Source organism: Triturus cristatus, unplaced genomic scaffold (assembly GCF_964204655.1).
Source record: "Triturus cristatus unplaced genomic scaffold, aTriCri1.1 SCAFFOLD_262, whole genome shotgun sequence".
In the NCBI taxonomy this organism is placed as follows: Eukaryota; Metazoa; Chordata; class Amphibia; order Caudata; family Salamandridae; genus Triturus; species Triturus cristatus.
In genome coordinates, this window is record NW_028187334.1 from 726,375 (window position 1) to 750,622 (window position 24,248).

At 43.4% G+C, this 24,248-nt stretch overlaps 13 non-coding genes across 13 annotated transcripts; all 13 read left to right on the plus strand.

Annotated features, from left to right (window-relative positions):
- Window positions 1–11,972: 11,972 nt before the first annotated feature.
- On the plus strand, window positions 11,973–12,055 carry TRNAL-UAG (transfer RNA leucine (anticodon UAG)). Its single transcript has one exon. It is a non-coding gene; the product is annotated as a tRNA-Leu (tRNA).
- Window positions 12,056–12,957: 902 nt separating this feature from the next.
- Window positions 12,958–13,040, plus strand: TRNAL-AAG (transfer RNA leucine (anticodon AAG)). Its single transcript has one exon. It is a non-coding gene; the product is annotated as a tRNA-Leu (tRNA).
- Window positions 13,041–14,052: 1,012 nt separating this feature from the next.
- On the plus strand, window positions 14,053–14,135 carry TRNAL-UAG (transfer RNA leucine (anticodon UAG)). Its single transcript has one exon. It is a non-coding gene; the product is annotated as a tRNA-Leu (tRNA).
- Window positions 14,136–15,037: 902 nt separating this feature from the next.
- Window positions 15,038–15,120, plus strand: TRNAL-AAG (transfer RNA leucine (anticodon AAG)). Its single transcript has one exon. It is a non-coding gene; the product is annotated as a tRNA-Leu (tRNA).
- A 1,024-nt stretch (window positions 15,121–16,144) lies between these two features.
- On the plus strand, window positions 16,145–16,227 carry TRNAL-UAG (transfer RNA leucine (anticodon UAG)). The gene has a single exon. It is a non-coding gene; the product is annotated as a tRNA-Leu (tRNA).
- Window positions 16,228–16,859: 632 nt separating this feature from the next.
- Window positions 16,860–16,942, plus strand: TRNAL-CAG (transfer RNA leucine (anticodon CAG)). Its single transcript has one exon. It is a non-coding gene; the product is annotated as a tRNA-Leu (tRNA).
- Window positions 16,943–18,235: 1,293 nt separating this feature from the next.
- On the plus strand, window positions 18,236–18,318 carry TRNAL-UAG (transfer RNA leucine (anticodon UAG)). The gene has a single exon. It is a non-coding gene; the product is annotated as a tRNA-Leu (tRNA).
- Window positions 18,319–19,218: 900 nt separating this feature from the next.
- Window positions 19,219–19,301, plus strand: TRNAL-AAG (transfer RNA leucine (anticodon AAG)). Its single transcript has one exon. It is a non-coding gene; the product is annotated as a tRNA-Leu (tRNA).
- A 1,024-nt stretch (window positions 19,302–20,325) lies between these two features.
- On the plus strand, window positions 20,326–20,408 carry TRNAL-UAG (transfer RNA leucine (anticodon UAG)). Its single transcript has one exon. It is a non-coding gene; the product is annotated as a tRNA-Leu (tRNA).
- A 900-nt stretch (window positions 20,409–21,308) lies between these two features.
- Window positions 21,309–21,391, plus strand: TRNAL-AAG (transfer RNA leucine (anticodon AAG)). Its single transcript has one exon. It is a non-coding gene; the product is annotated as a tRNA-Leu (tRNA).
- A 1,023-nt stretch (window positions 21,392–22,414) lies between these two features.
- Window positions 22,415–22,497, plus strand: TRNAL-UAG (transfer RNA leucine (anticodon UAG)). Its single transcript has one exon. It is a non-coding gene; the product is annotated as a tRNA-Leu (tRNA).
- Window positions 22,498–23,129: 632 nt separating this feature from the next.
- Window positions 23,130–23,212, plus strand: TRNAL-CAG (transfer RNA leucine (anticodon CAG)). Its single transcript has one exon. It is a non-coding gene; the product is annotated as a tRNA-Leu (tRNA).
- A 186-nt stretch (window positions 23,213–23,398) lies between these two features.
- On the plus strand, window positions 23,399–23,481 carry TRNAL-AAG (transfer RNA leucine (anticodon AAG)). Its single transcript has one exon. It is a non-coding gene; the product is annotated as a tRNA-Leu (tRNA).
- The last annotated feature ends 767 nt before the right edge of the window (window positions 23,482–24,248 follow it).

Here is a 24,248-nt window from a genome sequence, read left to right on the forward strand (position 1 = left end):
GGAAGGAGAGAATGAAACAAAGACAGAGTGAGTGAATGGCAGGGAGGCATAGAAGAGGAGTCTAGTAGTGAAGGAGACCTGCTTTTCCCTGCTCTTGACCTCCCATCCATCCCCAAACAACCACAAACATACCTTCTGTGCAAAGTTGGTATGCAGAATTTCACGCCTCAGCAAGTGAGGGTGAGTCCCAGGCCAGGGGCTAAAGAGCAAAAGAGTGCCTGTGCTCAGACTTTCCCTGCTAGGGATAGTTTATCTGGAACAAGGCCTACTCTCTTGTATCCAGCAAGGATCTAGAAATTCTGCATGAATCTGCAAGGCACATTGGCAGCATAAATTTGCATAAACTGCCCCACCTATTGCCTTCCTACTTCCTGTGCTGTAGTTGTTTGTGTAGAGAGAGAGGTCGCAGGCAAGGAAATTTTGTGAGTCGGATACAGGACCCTAAATAGCTGGTAAATAAAAATACCGGACTGAATTTCATACGGGATCTTAAATAAAGTAAAATAGCTCAAAATAACAAGAGGCAGAATCCGTGGTATAAGAGGTTTTCTAATGGGCTTTATTCCATTCAAAATGGCCGACTCGAGTCGCGGCCTTCAGGTTCCGTCACCACGAGGGTTCAGGAAGTGAAGTACAATAATTTATTGACAGACATGTATTTTTATAATAAGTGCATTACAATGAAACGAATGTAGAAGGCGTAACATTTGATAAGAAGAGTGACAAAACAGGTTCGTAATCGAAACTAGGCGTAATAAGGAATAAAAGAAACATGATTGGTTTGCATTATCAGACATAGGTGGATCTATAAGATAATACTTGGCATAGATGCGCGCGCAGCAGCATGACGTGTAATTGACGTGCAACTAGGGGGTGAAGGGGACTTGACATTTAGCTCTACATGTGGAGACGAGAAGTCTGGGGGTCAAGTCAACCTAATCCCAAATCATATCTAACATCCTATGTTTAAAGAACTATGTTATCCACAAGGAAGAGACTCTCGGACAGAATCTATTCTATACTGACTGTGTGCGTGTACAAGCGTCTAAGTGTCTATATGAGATGCGAGGGATAGAAAACTCTCCATGGCAGCAGGGCTATGAATCACTTGCAGGAGGACGGAAAGGCTGAGTCCTTTGCTTGTGAGCTAAAGGAAATGTTTACCTAAATCACTAGACAGGAATGCATCGGCTGAAGAGCAAAATAGATAATTCGAAGGTGAAATACAGCTTCTTGGCAGGCATGCGAAAACTGGCCGAGGCAGGCACCGTTAGCTGCACAGGGAGTAGGACAAAGTTCATGGATACAGATGCGAGCTCAAGCTGAAGCTGTCAGAGACAGAGAGCAGGGAAAGGCTTTGAGGACAGAATCGGGCCTACTTGCCTGAACTGTAAAAATGGAGTAACTTAGCCATATAAAGTCGGTGGCCTTTCATACTTATGAATCGAATATCCAGCCCTTTGATGGCGGATCTGACAGAGAACATGTTGACGGTAGACACACATATGTTTGCGTCTTAGAAACTGGAACTGGAGGGAACATACATGTACTTGTAACATGCATATAGAACCGTTGGGGTCCAAGATAGGGGACATAACTGACCAGGAAAATCCACATTTCCACATTCCCTCCTTGTCCCCTTCTTGCCCTTCAAGAGATATCAATCTTCATCATTCCATCGATTTGCTCATGGAGCATCATTTCTTCTTCCTTCTTCTTCCGGCATTTTGAACGAGAACTTTGATATGGAATGCATGATGTGGCACACAGACCACAAATCACTGGTCCACATTGTAGGCATAAACAACAACTGAAGAGCATAAGAAGGCCAATACCTAGGAAGGATAGAACTCTCCATCCCCAGGCTGATATCACACTCCAAAACCACCCGGACCACGTCCAAGTGCCTGGATTTTCGTGTATCTGGCTTACAATCTTATGAAGGCGTGTTATAGCTTTATATACAGATGGCGAATTTTCTGGTATGAATATGCAGCAGCTGGATCCGATGACCCTGCAAGCTCCGCCCCTATCGGCCAGGATGACGTCAAGGACAAGACGATTCTGGAGAACAACAATTCTCATCACTGATTGTTCCTCTGTCAGATTGCCTAGGGCGGCTATAGTCTCGTTTACTACAGCTTCAAGAGTCTTGGTGAGTCTGCGTATCAGCTTACTATTTGATATAGTACCTATATAGGGAAAGATACCTTTATTGAAATCTACATATTTGTCCCATGCTGTCTCAGTATAATCGACAACTGGGAGATCTCTTCGCTCTCTATTGTGTACTAAATGAACATTTCGATAATAATCAGGGGGAGCTAGGAAAACAGGTGGCAAAAGGAATGCTATGTAACAGGTACCATCCCAATCTAGAGGCAGACGCATATATGCCGTCTGACCACATATAAAGTAAGAATGGCGAGAAGCTCTAAATGAAGATTTACCTTGATCACTATATTCTATTGTAGTAACGCATTGGCTATGGCCCATATGTATGGAACCAACTTTTCTTACACATAATTCACCCTTAACTGGAAATACTGACATAGTGGGCAGAATTAGTTCAACTTCGGATTTGACATTCAGAATCATAAGATTAGGCGTAAAATTACCTAATTTATACACTTCATTCTCTAAATCAGTTCCTGTTCTACTGGGGTGACCCTCCTTATTAGGGTGACAGACTTTGAATAAAACTAGATTCAGATTTCCCCATATCCAATGTTGTTGATAAACGGCTGTGTCTGGGTCTATGGAATTTAATAAACTAAACCATGCTCCACAGGAGCCATTGTGTGTGAATGGATGTGGAAAGAAAGGCAGAACTCCTTTGGTATTCTGATAGGGAGGGAGTCGGCCACACACCCAACAATTGGTGGCATTACTAGTCTGATGGGAATGATGTAACATACTAATGAATGTGTTATTGCGCAGCGCAAGTCTATAGGACAACTCATGTGGCGGTAGGTCACTAAAAGAATGTTCACCAGTTATATTGAAAGTACGTTTAGAAACAGGATAATACATATGCAACAATATACTTGCAGTAACTATTAAAAAACTCAAGGAAAACAAAATTAATAAAGTCACAATACAGTGGTTACGCAGTGATTTACAATAAGCATGTCGTTTCATTATGATTCTGGACTCTACATGATTCAGACCTAAGGGGTACATGTCGGGACAGATTCAACCGCTTCACCTTGGAGAGGACTTAAACAATCAAATCGTCCGACAGCTTGGATCTGGACCTGAGTTTCTGTTTATAGAGTTCGGTGCTACTGGCCTCAGCCAAAGGTAGCTTTGAGTCAATGGGGGAAGACACACGGGCAGTACTGTCTGTGTCAGGAGGAAGTCCATGAAATTTTTTGATATGGCTGGAATGCACCCAGCCTTTCCTCCCTTCGATCTTCACAGCTGTTCTGGTCGTTAGCAGGACCAACTTAGGAAGCCTCCACCTTGGCTCCAGTTGGGTTTTCCGATCAAAATTTCTGATGAGAACATAATCACCGGGAATTACATCATGAGGTTTCACCTCGGTGTTGTCGGGAAAAGCTGCGACTACCTGTGAACGACAAGATTGTAGTGCAGACATCAAGGAAGCCAGGTAATCTGTCAGCATATTACAGTCAACATCAGTTATTTTACGGGGTATAGGCGTCCCCCACATATTCGGTGGTCTACCAAAGATCACTTCATAAGGGGATAGCCCTGTTCGAGAGTGTGCTACCATTCTCATGTAGAATAGCGCAACTGGTAAGGCTACTATCCAGTCCACACCTTTTTCCTGACATATTTTAGACAATCTGATTTTTAAAAGTTGATTATGTCGTTCCACGAGACCTGCTGCCTCGGGGTGTCGGACACAGTGGAATTTCCACTGATATCCCAACAAAAGTGAGACATGTTTCATTAATTCGGATGAGAAAGGCTGACCGTTATCTGAATATACAACACGTGGTAAACCGTACCGTGGGAAGAATTCTCGAACTAGCTGCTTGGCAGTAGTCGGGGCAGTGTAATCTGATACGGGATACGCCTCTGTCCAACGGGAGAGAGCGCAGACAACTACGAGGACATATTTGAATCCTCGACAACGTTCCATCTGAATATAATCCATCTGGAGGACTTCAAAAGGATGGTCAGGAGGCTGAAATCCACCCTGCTCTACGGGAACACTCTTTCCTGGATTAAACTGACAACATATCATACAGGTACGAACTTTTTGTTTAGCTGCTGCTCGTAAATGTTTATTGAACCAAATGTGCTGAATGCTGTCTAGCATAGCCTTCTCTCCTAAATGTGCTGGACTGTGAACTGTAGCTATAATGGCTTGAACCATGGAATCAGGGAGAAACCATACAGATTTCTCCTTCGTCATCCATCCTTGATCTGTCTGGATCCCTCCTAGTTCAGTCCACTTCTTTATTTCTTCTGCTGTGGCATGTGTCTGTATGTCAATTACGTCAAGTGTGGGATCCTTAATTGTCATACACTGTGTTGGTGTCTGAACTATTGGCTTTGTCATGTCTAATGTGCGATTCTGAGCAGTCTGTTTAGCTGTTCTGTCAGCTAAATCATTGCCTTGAGAAATGGTATCAGTAACCTTCGTGTGTGCTTTACATTTCATAATCGATATAGCAGTGGGTAGATGTATTGCGTCTAACAAAGCATGAATGAGGGGTCCGTGCTGAATGTGGGCACCATGGGACGTTAGATAACCTCTCTCTCGCCACAGCACGCCGAAGTCGTGTACAACTCCGAATGCATAACGTGAGTCAGTGTATACATTAACTTTCTTATTTGTGGCTTGAATACAGGCTTGCGTTAGAGCAATAAGTTCTGCTGCTTGGGCTGACAAAGTATCTATACAATGTGTCTCAATAACTTCAGTGTCTGTTGTGACTGCATACGCGGCCACTAAATCTCCTGTACTTGTTCTCATGCACGATCCGTCTACATACAACGTCAGGTCTGGATCTAACAATGGAACGTCTGTCAAGTCTTGTCTAGGTTTCGTCTTTATTTCAATGATTTCAACACAATCATGAGCTAGTGGGTCTGTTCCAATTACAGGTAATAGTGTAGCAGGATTCAATGTATTACACCGTCGGATCTCTATGTGTGGTTGAAACAATGTCAGTTCATAACCGGTAAGTCTTGCTATGGTCAAGTGTTGTGTTTGTGTTCGGTTCACAAGAACCTCTACTGCATGTGGTACTTGAACTGTCAATGGGTGTCCTAATACTATGGCATCGCTTTGTCTGATTGCTAAAGCTGTCGCTGCCACTGATTTCAGGCATGCAGGCAAAGCCTGAGCTACGGGATCTAATGTACTGGAAAAATAAGCACATGGCTTGCGTGATCCTGCTTGATCCTGAGTGAGTACTGACAAGGCAGTACCTTCGCGTTCTGTAACAAAGAGTGTAAAATGTTTGCTATAACATGGTGTTGCTAAAACAGGTGCTTGACATAAAGCTTTCTTTAGGCTTTCAAAAGCTTGTGTATGTTCCTGAGTCCAAGGGAGAACAGTCGATGTGGCTGCCTCCTGTGTGGTTAACTGAATGAGTGGTTTTGCTAGAAATGCGTACTGAGGGATCCACTGCCTACAATATGAAGTGAGGCCTATGAAAGCTCGCACCTCCTTCTGTGTCTGGGGTATTGACATGTTAGCAATTAACTGGATGCGATCTGGTGTAAGCTGCCTTCCCTCCTTGGACAGCGAGTGACCAAGATAAATAACTCGCTGAACACAGAATTGCCGCTTAGAAGGGGACACCTTGTGCCCCTTGTCGGCTAGGAAATGTAAAACTGTCAGAGAAGCTTTTTCACATTCTGACTCGCTTCTCGCGGTGATCAGCAGATCATCGACATATTGAAGCAGTGCAGTATTGACTGGCATGTGGATACTGTCAAGTTCTCGTTTCAGTGCTTGGCTGTAGATGCTGGGGCTTTCTGTAAATCCTTGGGGAGCGCGTGAGAATTTAAAGCTGCGCCCATTTAAACTGAATCCGAACAAGTATTGGCTTTCCGGATCTATTGGGACGCTGAAAAAAGCATTCTTGAGATCAATTACAGTAAAAAATGTTGCTTCGGAATCAATTGCTGTCAACAATGATGATATATCAGGGACCACAGGGAATTGTGGTACAATACACTTGTTTAGTTCACGCAAATCAATAACCAATCGGTATACTGGTGGGGCAGTAGGGTCAGTTCGTTTAAGAATCGGAATTATCGGTGAATTACATACATTGGAGTCTGTTTCTACAACTACTCCCTGGGCAATCAGCTCATCAATGATTTTCAGCAAAGCCACTACAGCATCATGCGGTAACTTGTATTGTCGCATTCGTGGTAGTACCACTCCTGCTTTCAATGTAACTCGATAGGGTGTAATGTTCATGCAGCCAACATCCGTAGGGCCTTGTGCCCATAGATGTACTGGTAAAGTCTGTAGTCGGGGATCCATGTCTCTAGACACATAGTGACCTTTAAAATCCCGTAAAAACAACCTTACTCCTTCTGGAGAACAACATATTATGGCTCCTAGTGCTTTCAGAGTTTTAATTCCTAACAGATTTTCTGGGCATGATTTAGTAAGCAATAAATCTGTAGTTCGTGTCAAAGGTCCTATCGTAAGTGGTAGAGGCTGTGATACTTCATTAACAATAGGTTTTCCCGAAAAACCAAGGGAAACATTTTGAGAGCCTGAGAGGGGTGCCCCTGGAACTTCACTACGTTTTATAGTTGTTCGACTTGCCCCTGTATCGAGTAAGAATTTTCTATCTTGACCTAATAATTCACTATGTACATAAGGTCCTTCTTGATCTACAGGAATCTCGATAAGCGGTAAGTCAACTTCCCTCTCTAGGCTGGTTCATGCGTAATGCTGATATTCAGGGTATTCATACTGTGCAGTCTGATACATTTGTCGTGTTGTTGTTTGTGTGGCAGGAGCAGGCAACGGTGGTGCAGCTGGCACAAACTGTATGGGTTGCTGTGAGGCTGGCATGGACTGTTGCTGAACTGGCATGGACTGTCCATGCTGCATAGTTCCTTGTTCATTCTGATCTTGTCTAACTAATCGTGGTCTCTCTTTTGCAATACCTGTAGCTATATTACGTTTCAGGACTGGACAATCATGTACATAATGGCCTAGTTGTTTACAGTAATTGCAGGTTCCTTTTACAGGAACTGCAGAATCACCAGAATGTGTCACACCCTTTTTGTGACCATCTGCTGGTACTGTCTGAGAAACTAGCATTTTCATTTTTGTATCCTTCATGCGTCTATGCTCGTGTTCTTGTTCATCCCTAATTCTATTGTGATGATACTGTAACATTTGTAGCATTTGCGACGGAGTGTTACTTTGCCAGGTACTCTCGAATTTCAATATTCTATTCTTTACTGGAGGTAATGCATTTTCCACTAATTTTGTCACAAATAAATGTGGATATGAATCACTACTTGCTTTTATACCACTATTTATACCAAAACATTTTTCAAATCGAGCATAATAATCGCTTGTGTCTTCATCTTGCTTTTGTTTGCAGGCTGTGATTGCACCCCAATCTTCCTTTTTTGTAGTTAATAAACGTGGCAGTACCTGTACTAGTAAACCTGGTAACAGTTTAACTTTATCCCCGAGCCCTGAACCTGCAGCTCGGCCCCTTTCTTCCTCTGCTAATGCTGTCCAGTCTATCTTTTGGTCTCCTACTTCCCACTCTTTTTCTTTCAGTTTTTCATAAATGCCAGCAGGCAAAAGCACCTTTAATATCGTCATAATATCAGGAAAGGTGTACTCTCCCATCAGTAACATGTCTTTAATTTCTCGGTGGAAACCCGCTGGGTCCTTGTCATGACTGGGTACTACTTTTTTCATTTCTAATAATTCCATTTTTGATATGGGTGTGTAAACAAATACACGGTGAAACTCATTGTCTTCGCCTTTTATTGGGTGCACTTCCCGTAAAGGATTTTGTCTATCCATATAGTACGGCGTTCTTTCTCTGTGGGGCAGCGAGAGAGAATCCGGACTTACAAAAAGGACATACTGTTTACGTGACACTAATATCTCTTTAATTAGCTTGTTACTAGAACCTCTCCATCTGTTTGTGAGTAGTTCCGTTAATATATCAGGTAAAGGACCAGGGTCAGCATGTTGGCACTTATATAATATGAGGAGTTGCTGAATCATATAGATTCCAGCTAAGCGTTGTTCATCTGTACTGAGATTGAGAAACGTGTGTGCTACGGTCTCATCACCGTATTTTTCAGGACTGTCAATCCAGTGAACGGCTGATCTGGCTAATTCTTGCTCATCCATGGAATCGAGGAGGTGGTAACCCCTTCGTTCTCGTAGTATCTTGTCTGCGGCTTGAAACGAATGTTCAGGAGACTTCAGATTTATTACAGGCGTCGGATACGTTCTGCTGTTTTTTGGGCATACAGAATGTATTGGATCAGGAAAACATCTAGCATTATCACAGGATCTTCCTCTGCCTACATAGGCTATGGTCTCTGACTGTCTTGCGGAGTTCCCTGATTCGGATACTTCATCTGGCTCAAACTCGTCTGTTCCCAATCTTTCTTCATGAATACGCTCTATTTCTTTACGTATTTTTCGGCACATGGCTATTATACAATTTTGCTTATCGTGTCTCCCTTCTGATATATTCTGACTCCATCTTGTAAGAGTAAGCATTGCATTCGGGTCTACCCCTGGACGATCTTGATTTCTGATTACACAGTTTATGAGGAAACGTAACAGTTCCCCCTGTATCTCTACTTTCTGGAATTCCATAGCTCTGTTAATACATCCTGGATCTCGTCCTGTTTGAACAAAATGATATATGTTGTCTAGATGCGTAGTCATCCCTGGTAACCTCGCTAAATACTCTGCGGCTCGCCTGATACGTAATGATGCCAGGACCATTTCATCCTCTTTACCAACCACCGGGTCATATCTACAATTTACAAGGAGTTCTTTAAGCGTACGTTCACTTACGAATTTAGGTGTACGTGAATGCGCTGACTCTTGAAAAACAAGTTTATTTATTCTGGGTGGTGTGAAGTTATTGCTAGCCCCTCCCGTGGCCCCATCTGGGGCGTCGGGTGTGAATGGGTTCGTCGAACGTGACACAGCAACTATGGGTGTCGATACCTCTGTAGAGTCGACTGCGGAGACAGATGCGGAAACAGATGTGCTTGCCGACGCTTGTGTCGGAACTTGCTGTTGCACGGGGACAGATACCTGATCCTGACGTTGAACCCCTCCGCCAGACGGTCTATGTGGTGCGGCGTTAGCATACTCGGGAGCTGCGTCATCTAGATATGAGGAAAGAAAAACATCTTCTGCGGTTCTGGGAAGCCCCTTTGGATGTACCTTAATTGGAAATAATGGGGGTGGCAAGTCTTTTGGTATCTCTGGATCAGCCTTAGGTAGTCCTTCGGCTAGAAGGGGATACATACCATTCATAAGAGCATTTCTTTGTCTATTTACTTGTTCTGATCTCACTCGGATACCTTCCTCAATTAATAGATTTTCTTGAACTTTATTTGAACTTTCTTTACTCCTCTCTTCTTGTCTACGTGCTTTTTCTGTTCGTCTATGAGATTCTTTACGCCATAACTCAACAGCGTCTTTCTGTGACTGTCTGACCTTTCTTTTCCATAACTCTTCCTCCACTTTCATGATGCACTCTGCATCCCAGGTTCCCGCTATGGGCCACCTTTGACTTTCCGGTAATCCCTTGGTATAATCTACCCATAGATCAAGAAACAATATGGCATCTAAGCCATGTTTATGGTACATAAAATGCCCTGGAGTGTCCCTAGGAGGAATAGGAACTGCTTCTTCAAGCACCCCTTTTCTAGTAGTAATCTGTCTTAACTTCGAGAAGAGCGGCATATTTACAACTGATCTGATACTTACTCTTGAATTTTCTTAATACGAAAAACACAATAAATGAACAGTGAACAATGAACAGTCATTCATACCACAATATGCAAGACATTTTCTGAATACTTTAAACATTAAACATTAAACATTATAACAATGATCAACAATGATGACAGTCTGCCTAACTAATCACCACGCTGAATTCTTGACAATAACTGAATACTTCGGAATACTTGATATACTGCTAAACAGTACATATACACTGCTAAACAGTGCAGACCGGATTTGTGTACCCAAATCCGTCTTGACCGGCACAACCTATGTGCGCGTCAACACGCCTCCCCGGCGATGGTACTCACCGAGTAGCTCCTTGAAACGGAAGGCCTCAGAGAATGGACAGGACTCGATGACTGCGGACAGCGGACCCTCTGGACATCGGGATTTCGGAAAACCTGGTGGGCCTCTGTATACCTCGGATCTTGCTCTCTCAGCTAGGCTCTGGTCGGGATACTTCGCACTTCTCACCGCCTCGTCTGGGTTGATCGCAGCCTCAGTCGCCCCCGCTTGACCGGAGGGAGCTTACAGGAAATCCTGCTGGTACGCGTTTATGGTCCGTCCAGCTGTGGCAGGAGACAGGGCCTGCAACGCACCGCCGGCGCGTGAGATGAGAAAGTGTCCCTGTTCGGGCGCCATTATGTGGTAAATAAAAATACCGGACTGAATTTCATACGGGATCTTAAATAAAGTAAAATAGCTCAAAATAACAAGAGGCAGAATCCGTGGTATAAGAGGTTTTCTAATGGGCTTTATTCCATTCAAAATGGCCGACTCGAGTCGCGGCCTTCAGGTTCCGTCACCACGAGGGTTCAGGAAGTGAAGTACAATAATTTATTGACAGACATGTATTTTTATAATAAGTGCATTACAATGAAACGAATGTAGAAGGCGTAACATTTGATAAGAAGAGTGACAAAACAGGTTCGTAATCGAAACTAGGCGTAATAAGGAATAAAAGAAACATGATTGGTTTGCATTATCAGACATAGGTGGATCTATAAGATAATACTTGGCATAGATGCGCGCGCAGCAGCATGACGTGTAATTGACGTGCAACTAGGGGGTGAAGGGGACTTGACATTTAGCTCTACATGTGGAGACGAGAAGTCTGGGGGTCAAGTCAACCTAATCCCAAATCATATCTAACATCCTATGTTTAAAGAACTATGTTATCCACAAGGAAGAGACTCTCGGACAGAATCTATTCTATACTGACTGTGTGCGTGTACAAGCGTCTAAGTGTCTATATGAGATGCGAGGGATAGAAAACTCTCCATGGCAGCAGGGCTATGAATCACTTGCAGGAGGACGGAAAGGCTGAGTCCTTTGCTTGTGAGCTAAAGGAAATGTTTACCTAAATCACTAGACAGGAATGCATCGGCTGAAGAGCAAAATAGATAATTCGAAGGTGAAATACAGCTTCTTGGCAGGCATGCGAAAACTGGCCGAGGCAGGCACCGTTAGCTGCACAGGGAGTAGGACAAAGTTCATGGATACAGATGCGAGCTCAAGCTGAAGCTGTCAGAGACAGAGAGCAGGGAAAGGCTTTGAGGACAGAATCGGGCCTACTTGCCTGAACTGTAAAAATGGAGTAACTTAGCCATATAAAGTCGGTGGCCTTTCATACTTATGAATCGAATATCCAGCCCTTTGATGGCGGATCTGACAGAGAACATGTTGACGGTAGACACACATATGTTTGCGTCTTAGAAACTGGAACTGGAGGGAACATACATGTACTTGTAACATGCATATAGAACCGTTGGGGTCCAAGATAGGGGACATAACTGACCAGGAAAATCCACATTTCCACAAGAGGTATGTGGTGTTCTAAAAGCATGAAAACTGTATACCTGTGAAATAAAGTGCTTTCGTATGTGTTCTTCTGTGTTTATTGTCCTGTGCATAAAGTTGCACCTTGTGTTTGAAGGTTTAAATTATTTCAGGCTTGCATGGAGGTAGACGTTTCTGAGTAACTTTTATTCATTCCTTAAAAGCCTATACTGTCAGGATGGCCGAGAGGTCTAAGGCGCTGTGTTTAGGCCACAGTCTCCTTTGGAGGCATGGGTTCGAATCCCACTTCTGACATGCCTTTTGGAGATTTAATCTCCTTTATCAGGTTAACATCTGATGGAAGTTGCATCTGTTGGTCTTCACTTGGCACGTTATTCCGTTCTCCTCTTGTCAAGAGAGATGGGGTTTCTCATATATTTAGGTTCTATAACGTCTTGCTGACAAAGCGCAATCCTTACCAAATGAGCATAGGACCCATGTAAGAGGTCATCTGGAAGAGTCATGCTCTTGTATGCCCTGGCCAGACGGGCCCTGCAAATTTGGAAGAATGCCATTCATCTGGTAGACAACTGGACTCCAGCACACTTACAGCAATTTCCTCAGGGCTTTGATCAGGGGCTGCTTAAATTTGCATACTCCACCCTATGTTGTGACTTTGAGATCCCTTGTTGAAATTGCTTTAGCCAGCCAAGAGGTGGCTATTGTCTCAATTTCAAAGCAGCTTTGAGCCGTTCAAGTGGCTGGTGAATAGCACTTTCTCTTTGTTCGCCTCAAAGTTCTAAAGAGTTCTCCATAGGTCCTGCTCTGTACAGATTGTTCAAAGATCTGTTGGAAGTGCATATAATAGAATAAATAAATTGAGGGCATTCCTTTTCAGTACCTCACCTGCATGGCTGTCTGGCCTCTGGAAGAAGCTGGGAAAGCAAGTCAGGATGGCCGAGTGGTCTAAAGCGCTGCCTTCAGGTCGCAGTCTCCTCTGGAGGCGTGGGTTCAAATCCCACTTCTGACAGTCCTGTGTTTACTCTACTTTTTTTTCTTGAGAAATATGATCATTTCCCTCGCAGTGGCTTATAGGATTGTCTTCTTGGAAGAGTGCAGTGAGTTTTTTTCTTGCTCTAGCCACTATTGGCCTAAGCTCTGTGCATTTTTTGGTTCCTAATATCTTTCTCACCCTTTAGATGAAAAAGCAGCATGGGGTCAGGATGGCCGAGTGGTCTAAGGCGCTGCGTTAAGGCCGCAGTCTCTCCTGGAGGCATGGGTTCGAATCCCACTTCTGACAAAACTTGAATTCCATTTTCTCTCTCAGTTCCTTTAGAATCTCAGCTAAAAATTGGCAATGTAAATAATATCTGAATAAGTACCAAACTTCAGTTTCAACTGCAAATGCATTTGCCCTATTCTATCTTTAACGTTAATGTAATATTCTTCTAGCACTCGTGGTGTTTTATATTTGTTTTGTTGGGTACTTTAAAAATCTTTTTTATGAAAGAAATGGGTTACATTAAGTCTTGTGATGTTTTAGGTTTCCAATAAGGAGGTTTTAAATTTTGTCACGTCATTTTCAGATGCTTCATTCAAGAGCTGTTTCCACTATAGAATGCAGAGCAAGGGCAAAAATACAAGTGATAGAGCGAGTGAGTGAGAAGGAGTGTTGTGGAAGGAGAGAATGAAACAAAGACAGAGTGAGTGAATGGCAGGGAGGCATAGAAGAGGAGTCTAGTAGTGAAGGAGACCTGCTTTTCCCTGCTCTTGACCTCCCACCCATCCACAAACATACCTTCTGTGCAAAGTTGGTATGCAGAATTTCACGCCTCAGCAAGTGAGGGTGAGTCCCAGGCCAGGGGCTAAAGAGCAAAAGAGTGCCTGTGCTCAGACTTTCCCTGCTAGGGATAGTTTATCTGGAACAAGGCCTACTCTCTTGTATCCAGCAAGGATCTAGAAATCCTGCATGAATCTGCAAGGCACATTGGCAGCATAAATTTGCATAAACTGCCCCACCTATTGCCTTCCTACTTCCTGTGCTGTAGTTGTTTGTGTAGAGAGAGAGGTCGCAGGCAAGGAAATTTTGTGAGTCGGATACAGGACCCTAAATAGCTGGTGAGAGGTATGTGGTGTTCTAAAAGCATGAAAACTGTATACCTGTGAAATAAAGTGCTTTCGTATGTGTTCTTCTGTGTTTATTGTCCTGTGCATAAAGTTGCACCTTGTGTTTGAAGGTTTAAATTATTTCAGGCTTGCATGGAGGTAGACGTTTCTGAGTAACTTTTATTCATTCCTTAAAAGCCTATACTGTCAGGATGGCCGAGAGGTCTAAGGCGCTGTGTTTAGGCCACAGTCTCCTTTGGAGGCGTGGGTTCGAATCCCACTTCTGACATGCCTTTTGGAGATTTAATCTCCTTTATCAGGTTAACATCTGATGGAAGTTGCATCTGTTGGTCTTCACTTGGCACGTTATTCCGTTCTCCTCTTGTCAAGAGAGATGGGGTTTCTCATATATTTAGGTTCTATAACGTCTTGCTGACAAAGCGCAATCCTTACCAAATGAGCATAGGACCCATGTAAGAGGTCATCTGGAAGAGTCATGCTCTTGTATGCCCTGGCCAGACGGGCCCTGCAAATTTGGAAGAATGCCATTCATCTGGTAGACAACTGGACTCCAGCACACTTACAGCAATTTCCTCAGGGCTTTGATCAGGGGCTGCTTAAATTTGCATACTCCACCCTATGTTGTGACTTTGAGATCCCTTGTTGAAATTGCTTTAGCCAGCCAAGAGGTGGCTATTGTCTCAATTTCAAAGCAGCTTTGAGCCGTTCAAGTGGCTGGTGAATAGCACTTTCTCTTTGTTCGCCTCAAAGTTCTAAAGAGTTCTCCATAGGTCCTGCTCTGTACAGATTGTTCAAAGATCTGTTGGAAGTGCATATAATAGAATAAATAAATTGAGGGCATTCCTTTTCAGTACCTCACCTGCATGGCTGTCTGGCCTCTGGAAGAAGCTGGGAAAGCAAGTCAGGATGGCCGAGTGGTCTAAAGCGCTGCCTTCAGGTCGCAGTCTCCTCTGGAGGCGTGGGTTCAAATCCCACTTCTGACAGTCCTGTGTTTACTCTACTTTTTTTTCTTGAGAAATATGATCATTTCCCTCGCAGTGGCTTATAGGATTGTCTTCTTGGAAGAGTGCAGTGAGTTTTTTTCTTGCTCTAGCCACTATTGGCCTAAGCTCTGTGCATTTTTTGGTTCCTAATATATTTCTCACCCTTTAGATGAAAAAGCAGCATGGGGTCAGGATGGCCGAGTGGTCTAAGGCGCTGTGTTAAGGCCGCAGTCTCTCCTGGAGGCGTGGGTTCGAATCCCACTTCTGACAAAACTTGAATTCCATTTTCTCTCTCAGTTCCTTTAGAATCTCAGCTAAAAATTGGCAATGTAAATAATATCTGAATAAGTACCAAACTTCAGTTTCAACTGCAAATGCATTTGCCCTATTCTATCTTTAACGTTAATGTAATATTCTTCTAGCACTCGTGGTGTTTTATATTTCTTTTGTGGGGTACTTTAAAAATCTTTTTTATGAAAGAAATGGGTTACATTAAGTCTTGTGATGTTTTAGGTTTCCAATAAGGAGGTTTTAAATTTTATGTCACGTCATTTTCAGATGCTTCATTCAAGAGCTGTTTCCACTATAGAATGCAGAGCAAGGGCAAAAATACAAGTGATAGAGCGAGTGAGTGAGAAGGAGTGTTGTGGAAGGAGAGAATGAAACAAAGACAGAGTGAGTGAATGGCAGGGAGGCATAGAAGAGGAGTCTAGTAGTGAAGGAGACCTGCTTTTCCCTGCTCTTGACCTCCCACCCATCCCCAAACAACCACAAACATACCTTCTGTGCAAAGTTGGTATGCAGAATTTCACGCCTCAGCAAGTGAGGGTGAGTCCCAGGCCAGGGGCTAAAGAGCAAAAGAGTGCCTGTGCTCAGACTTTCCCTGCTAGGGATAGTTTATCTGGAACAAGGCCTACTCTCTTGTATCCAGCAAGGATCTAGAAATCCTGCATGAATCTGCAAGGTACATTGGCAGCATAAATTTGCATAAACTGCCCCACCTATTGCCTTCCTACTTCCTGTGCTGTAGTTGTTTGTGTAGAGAGAGAGGTCGCAGGCAAGGAAATGTTGTGAGTCGGATACAGGACCCTAAATAGCTGGTGAGAGGTATGTGGTGTTCTAAAAGCATGAAAACTGTATACCTGTGAAATAAAGTGCTTTCGTATGTGTTCTTCTGTGTTTATTGTCCTGTGCATAAAGTTGCACCTTGTGTTTGAAGGTTTAAATTATTTCAGGCTTGCATGGAGGTAGACGTTTCTGAGTAACTTTTATTCATTTCTTAAAAGCCTATACTGTCAGGATGGCCGAGAGGTCTAAGGCGCTGTGTTTAGGCCACAGTCTCCTTTGGAGGCGTGGGTTCGAATCCCACTTCTGACATGCCTTTTGGAGATTTAATCTCCTTTATCAGGTTAACATCTGATGGAAGTTGCATCTGTTGGTCTTCACCTGGCACGTTATTCCGTTCTCCTCTTGTCAAGAGACATGGGGTTTCTCATATATTTAGGTTCTATAACGTCTTGCTGACAAAGCGCAATCCTTACCAAATGAGCATAGGACCCATGTAAGAGGTCATCTGGAAGAGTCATGCTCTTGTATGCCCTGGCCAGACGGGCCCTGCAAATTTGGAAGAATGCCATGCATCTGGTAGACAACTGGACTCCAGCACACTTACAGTAATTTCCTTAGGGCTTTGATCAGGGGCTGCTTAAATTTGCATACTCCACCCTATGTTGTGACTTTGAGATCCCTTGTTGAAATTGCTTTAGCCAGCCAAGAGGTGGCTATTGTCTCAATTTCAAAGCAGCTTTGAGCCGTTCAAGTGGCTGGTGAATAGCACTTTCTCTTTGTTCGCCTCAAAGTTCTAAAGAGTTCTCCATAGGTCCTGCTCTGTACAGATTGTTCAAAGATATGTTGGAAGTGCATATAATAGGATAAATATATTGAGGGCATTCCTTTTCAGTACCTCACCTGCATGGCTGTCTGGCCTCTGGAAGATGCTGGGAAAGCAAGTCAGGATGGCCGAGTGGTCTAAGGCGCTGCGTTCAGGTCGCAGTCTCCTCTGGAGGCGTGGGTTCAAATCCCACTTCTGACAGTCCTGTGTTTACTCTAATTTTTTTCTTGAGAAATATGATCATTTCCCTCGCAGTGGCTTATAGGATTGTCTTCTTGGAAGAGTGCAGTGAGTTTTTTTCTTGCTCTAGCCACTATTGGCCTAAGCTCTGTGCATTTTTTGGTTCCTAATATCTTTCTCACCCTTTAGATGAAAAAGCAGCATGTGGTCAGGATGGCCGAGTGGTCTAAGGCGCTGCGTTAAGGCCGCAGTCTCTCCTGGAGGCAAGCGTTCGAATCCCACTTCTGACAAAACTTGAATTCCATTTTCTCTCTCAGTTCCTTTAGAATCTCAGCTAAAAATTGGCAATGTAAATAATATCTGAATAAGTACCAAACTTCAGTTTCAACTGCAAATGCATTTGCCCTATTCTATCTTTAACGTTAATGTAATATTCTTCGAGCACTCGTGGTGTTTTATATTTCTTTTGTGGGGTACTTTGAAAATCTTTTTTATGAAAGAAATGGGTTACATTAAGTCTTGTGATGTTTTAGGTTTCCAATAAGGAGGTTTTAAATTTTATGTCACGTCATTTTCAGATGCTTCATTCAAGAGATGTTTCCACTATAGAATGCAGAGCAAGGGCAAAAATACAAGTGATAGAGCGAGTGAGTGAGAAGGAGTGTTGTGGAAGGAGAGAATGAAACAAAGACAGAGTGAGTGAACGGCAGGGAGGCATAGAAGAGGAGTCTAGTAGTGAAGGAGACCTGCTTTTCCCTGCTCTTGACCTCCCACCCATCCCCAAACAACCACAAACATACCTTCTGTGCAAAGTTGGTATGCAGAATTTCACGCCTCAGCAAGTGAGGGTGAGTCCCAGGCCAGGGGCTAAAGAGCAAAAGAGTGCCTGTGCTCAGACTTTCCCTGCTAGGGATAGTTTATCTGGAACAAGGCCTACTCTCTTGTATCCAGCAAGGATCTAGAAATCCTGCATGAATCTGCAAGGCACATTGGCAGCATAAATTTGCATAAACTGCCCCACCTATTGCCTTCCTACTTCCTGTGCTGTAGTTGTTTGTGTAGAGAGAGAGGTCGCAGGCAAGGAAATTTTGTGAGTCGGATACAGGACCCTAAATAGCTGGTGAGAGGTATGTGGTGTTCTAAAAGCATGAAAACTGTATACCTGTGAAATAAAGTGCTTTCGTATGTGTTCTTCTGTGTTTATTGTCCTGTGCATAAAGTTGCACCTTGTGTTTGAAGGTTTAAATTATTTCAGGCTTGCATGGAGGTAGACGTTTCTGAGTAACTTTTATTCATTCCTTAAAAGCCTATACTGTCAGGATGGCCGAGAGGTCTAAGGCGCTGTGTTTAGGCCACAGTCTCCTTTGGAGGCGTGGGTTCGAATCCTACTTCTGACATGCCTTTTGGAGATTTAATCTCCTTTATCAGGTTAACATCTGATGGAAGTTGCATCTGTTGGTCTTCACTTGGCACGTTATTCCGTTCTCCTCTTGTCAAGAGAGATGGGGTTTCTCATATATTTAGGTTCTATAACGTCTTGTTGACAAAGCGCAATCCTTACCAAATGAGCATAGGACCCATGTAAGAGGTCATCTGGAAGAGTCATGCTCTTGTATGCCCTGGCCAGACGGGCCCTGCAAATTTGGAAGAATGCCATTCATCTGGTAGACAACTGGACTCCAGCACACTTACAGCAATTTCCTCAGGGCTTTGATCAGGGGCTGCTTAAATTTGCATACTCCACCCTATGTTGTGACTTTGAGATCCCTTGTTGAAATTGCTTTAGCCAGCCAAGAGGTGGCTATTGTCTCAATTTCAAAGCAGCTTTGAGCCGTTCAAGTGGCTGGTGAATAGCACTTTCTCTTTGTTCGCCTCAAAGTTCTAAAGAGTTCTCCATAGGTCCTGCTCTGTACAGATTGTTCAAAGATCTGTTGGAAGTGCATATAATAGGATAAATAAATTGAGGGCATTCCTTTTCAGTACCTCACCTGCATGGCTGTCTGGCCTCTGGAAGATGTTGAGAAAGCAAGTCAGGATGGCCGAGTGGTCTAAGGCGCTGCGTTCAGGTTGCAGTCTCCTCTGGAGGCGTGGGTTCAAATCCCACTTCGACAGTCCTGTGTTTACTCTAATTTTTTTCTTGAGAAATATGATCATTTCCCTCGCAGTGGCTTATAGGATTGTCTTCTTGGAAGAGTGCAGTGAGTTTTTTTCTTGCTCTAGCCACTATTGGCCTAAGCTCTGTGCATTTTTTGGTTCCTAATATCTTTCTCAACCTTTAGATGAAAAAGCAGCATGGGGTCAGGATGGCCGAGTGGTCTAAGGCGCTGTGTTAAGGCCGCAGACTCTCCTGGAGGCGTGGGTTCGAATCCCACTTCTGACAAAACTTGAATTCCATTTTCTCTCTCAGTTCCTTTAGAATCTCAGCTAAAAATTGGCAATGTAAATAATATCTGAATAAGTACCAAACTTCAGTTTCAACTGCAAATGCATTTGCCCTATTCTATCTTTAACGTTAATGTAATATTCTTCTAGCACTCGTGGTGTTTTATATTTGTTTTGTGGGGTACTTTAAAAATCTTTTTTATGAAAGAAATGGGTTACATTAAGTCTTGTGATGTTTTAGGTTTCCAATAAGGAGGTTTTAAATTTTATGTCACGTCATTTTCAGATGCTTCATTCAAGAGCTGTTTCCACTATAGAATGCAGAGCAAGGGCAAAAATACAAGTGATAGAGCGAGTGAGTGAGAAGGAGTGTTGTGGAAGGAGAGAATGAAACAAAGACAGAGTGAGTGAACGGCAGGGAGGCATAGAAGAGGAGTCTAGTAGTGAAGGAGACCTGCTTTTCCCTGCTCTTGACCTCCCACCCATCCCCAAACAACCACAAACATACCTTCTGTGCAAAGTTGGTATGCAGAATTTCATGCCTCAGCAAGTGAGGGTGATTCCCAGGCCAGGGGCTAAAGAGCAAAAGAGTGCCTGTGCTCAGACTTTCCCTGCTAGGGATAGTTTATCTAGAACAAGGCCTACTCTCCTGTATCCAGCAAGGATCTAAAAATCCTGCATGAATCTGCAAGGCACATTGGCAGCATAAATTTGCATAAACTGCCCCACCTATTGCCTTCCTACTTCCTGTGCTGTAGTTGTTTGTGTAGAGAGAGAGGTCGCAGGCAAGGAAATGTTGTGAGTCGGATACAGGACCCTAAATAGCTGGTGAGAGGTATGTGGTGTTCTAAAAGCATGAAAACTGTATACCTGTGAAATAAAGTGCTTTCGTATGTGTTCTTCTGTGTTTATTGTCCTGTGCATAAAGTTGCACCTTGTGTTTGAAGGTTTAAATTATTTCAGGCTTGCATGGAGGTAGACGTTTCTGAGTAACTTTTATTCATTTCTTAAAAGCCTATACTGTCAGGATGGCCGAGAGGTCTAAGGCGCTGTGTTTAGGCCACAGTCTCCTTTGGAGGCGTGGGTTCGAATCCCACTTCTGACATGCCTTTTGGAGATTTAATCTCCTTTATCAGGTTAACATCTGATGGAAGTTGCATCTGTTGGTCTTCACCTGGCACGTTATTCCGTTCTCCTCTTGTCAAGAGAGATGGGGTTTCTCATATATTTAGGCTCTATAACGTCTTGCTGACAAAGCGCAATCCTTACCAAATGAGCATAGGACCCATGTAAGAGGTCAACTGGAAGAGTCATGCTCTTGTATGCCCTGGCCAGACGGGCCCTGCAAATTTGGAAGAATGCCATGCATCTGGTAGACAACTGGACTCCAGCACACTTACAGCAATTTCCTTAGGGCTTTGATCAGGGGCTGCTTAAATTTGCATACTCCACCCTATGTTGTGACTTTGAGATCCCTTGTTGAAATTGCTTTAGCCAGCCAAGAGGTGGCTATTGTCTCAATTTCAAAGCAGCTTTGAGCCGTTCAAGTGGCTGGTGAATAGCACTTTCTCTTTGTTCGCCTCAAAGTTCTAAAGAGTTCTCCATAGGTCCTGCTCTGTACAGATTGTTCAAAGATCTGTTGGAAGTGCATATAATAGGATAAATAAATTGAGGGCATTCCTTTTCAGTACCTCACCTGCATGGCTGTCTGGCCTCTGGAAGATGTTGAGAAAGCAAGTCAGGATGGCCGAGTGGTCTAAGGCGCTGCGTTCAGGTCGCAGTCTCCTCTGGAGGCGTGGGTTCAAATCCCACTTCGACAGTCCTGTGTTTACTCTAATTTTTTTCTTCAGAAATATGATCATTTCCCTCGCAGTGGCTTATAGGATTGTCTTCTTGGAAGAGTGCAGTGAGTTTTTTTCTTGCTCTAGCCACTATTGGCCTAAGCTCTGTGCATTTTTTGGTTCCTAATATCTTTCTCACCCTTTAGATGAAAAAGCAGCATGGGGTCAGGATGGCCGAGTGGTCTAAGGCGCTGCGTTAAGGCCGCAGTCTCTCCTGGAGGCATGGGTTCGAATCCCACTTCTGACAAAACTTGAATTCCTTTTTTTCTCTTAGTTCCTTTAGAATCTCAGCTAAAAATTGGCAATGTAAATAATATCTGAATAAGTACCAAACTTCAGTTTCAACTGCAAATGCATTTGCCCTATTCTATCTTTAACGTTAATGTAATATTCTTCTAGCACTCGTGGTGTTTTATATTTCTTTTGTGGGGTACTTTAAAAATCTTTTTTATGAAAGAAATGGGTTACATTAAGTCTTGTGATGTTTTAGGTTTCCAATAAGGAGGTTTTAAATTTTATGTCACGTCATTTTCAGATGCTTCATTCAACAGATGTTTCCACTATAGAATGCAGAGCAAGGGCAAAAATACAAGTGATAGAGCGAGTGAGTGATAAGGAGTGTTGTGGAAGGAGAGAATGAAACAAAGACAGAGTGAGTGAATGGCAGGGAGGCATAGAAGAGGAGTCTAGTAGTGAAGGAGACCTGCTTTTCCCTGCTCTTGACCTCCCACCCATCCCCAAACAACCACAAACATACCTTCTGTGCAAAGTTGGTATGCAGAATTTCACGCCTCAGCAAGTGAGGGTGAGTCCCAGGCCAGGGGCTGAAGAGCAAAAGAGTGCCTGTGCTCAGACTTTCCCTGCTAGGGATAGTTTATCTGGAACAAGGACTACTCTCTCGTATCCAGCAAGGATCTAGAAATCCTGCATGAATCTGCAAGGCACATTTGCAGCATAAATTTGCATAAACTGCCCCACCTATTGCCTTCCTACTTCCTGTGCTGTAGTTGTTTGTGTAGAGAGAGAGGTCGCAGGCAAGGAAATTTTGTGAGTCGGATACAGGACCCTAAATAGCTGGTGAGAGGTATGTGGTGTTCTAAAGCATGAAAACTGTATACCTGTGAAATAAAGTGCTTTCGTATGTGTTCTTCTGTGTTTATTGTCCTGTGCATAAAGTTGCACCTTGTGTTTGAAGGTTTAAATTATTTCAGGCTTGCATGGAGGTAGACGTTTCTGAGTAACTTTTATTCATTCCTTAAAAGCCTATACTGTCAGGATGGCCGAGAGGTCTAAGGCGCTGTGTTTAGGCCACAGTCTCCTTTGGAGGCGTGGGTTCGAATCCCACTTCTGACATGCCTTTTGGAGATTTAATCTCCTTTATCAGGTTAACATCTGATGGAAGTTGCATCTGTTGGTCTTCACTTGGCACGTTATTCCGTTCTCCTCTTGTCAAGAGAGATGGGGTTTCTCATATATTTAGGTTCTATAACGTCTTGCTGACAAAGCGCAATCCTTACCAAATGAGCATAGGACCCATGTAAGAGGTCATCTGGAAGAGTCATGCTCTTGTATGCCCTGGCCAGACGGGCCCTGCAAATTTGGAAGAATGCCATTCATCTGGTAGACAACTGGACTCCAGCACACTTACAGCAATTTCCTCAGGGCTTTGATCAGGGGCTGCTTAAATTTGCATACTCTACCCTATGTTGTGACTTTGAGATCCCTTGTTGAAATTGCTTTAGCCAGCCAAGAGGTGGCTATTGTCTCAATTTCAAAGCAGCTTTGAGCCGTTCAAGTGGCTGGTGAATAGCACTTTCTCTTTGTTCGCCTCAAAGTTCTAAAGAGTTCTCCATAGGTCCTGCTCTGTACAGATTGTTCAAAGATCTGTTGGAAGTGCATATAATAGAATAAATAAATTGAGGGCATTCCTTTTCAGTACCTCACCTGCATGGCTGTCTGGCCTCTGGAAGAAGCTGGGAAAGCAAGTCAGGATGGCCGAGTGGTCTAAGGCGCTGCGTTCAGGTCGCAGTCTCCTCTGGAGGCGTGGGTTCAAATCCCACTTCTGACAGTCCTGTGTTTACTCTACTTTTTTTCTTGAGAAATATGATCATTTCCCTCGCAGTGGCTTATAGGATTGTCTTCTTGGAAGAGTGCAGTGAGTTTTTTTCTTGCTCTAGCCACTATTGGCCTAAGCTCTGTGCATTTTTTGGTTCCTAATATCTTTCTCACCCTTTAGATGAAAAAGCAGCATGGGGTCAGGATGGCCGAGTGGTCTAAGGCGCTGCGTTAAGGCCGCAGTCTCTCCTGGAGGCATGGGTTCGAATCCCACTTCTGACAAAACTTGAATTCCATTTTCTCTCTCAGTTCCTTTAGAATCTCAGCTAAAAATTGGCAATGTAAATAATATCTGAATAAGTACCAAACTTCAGTTTCAACTGCAAATGCATTTGCCCTATTCTATCTTTAACGTTAATGTAATATTCTTCTAGCACTCGTGGTGTTTTATATTTCTTTTGTGGGGTACTTTAAAAATCTTTTTTATGAAAGAAATGGGTTACATTAAGTCTTGTGATGTTTTAGGTTTCTAATAAGGAGGTTTTAAATTTTATGTCACGTCATTTTCAGATGCTTCATTCAAGAGATGTTTCCACTATAGAATGCAGAGCAAGGGCAAAAATACAAGTGATAGAGCGAGTGAGTGAGAAGGAGTGTTGTGGAAGGAGAGAATGAAACAAAGACAGAGTGAGTGAATGGCAGGGAGGCATAGAAGAGGAGTCTAGTAGTGAAGGAGACCTGCTTTTCCCTGCTCTTGACCTCCCACCCATCCCCAAACAACCACAAACATACCTTCTGTGCAAAGTTGGTATGCAGAATTTCACGCCTCAGCAAGTGAGGGTGAGTCCCAGGCCAGGGGCTAAAGAGCAAAAGAGTGCCTGTGCTCAGACTTTCCCTGCTAGGGATAGTTTATCTGGAACAAGGCCTACTCTCTTGTATCCAGCAAGGATCTAGAAATCCTGCATGAATCTGCAAGGCACATTGGCAGCATAAATTTGCATAAACTGCCCCACCTATTGCCTTCCTACTTCCTGTGCTGTAGTTGTTTG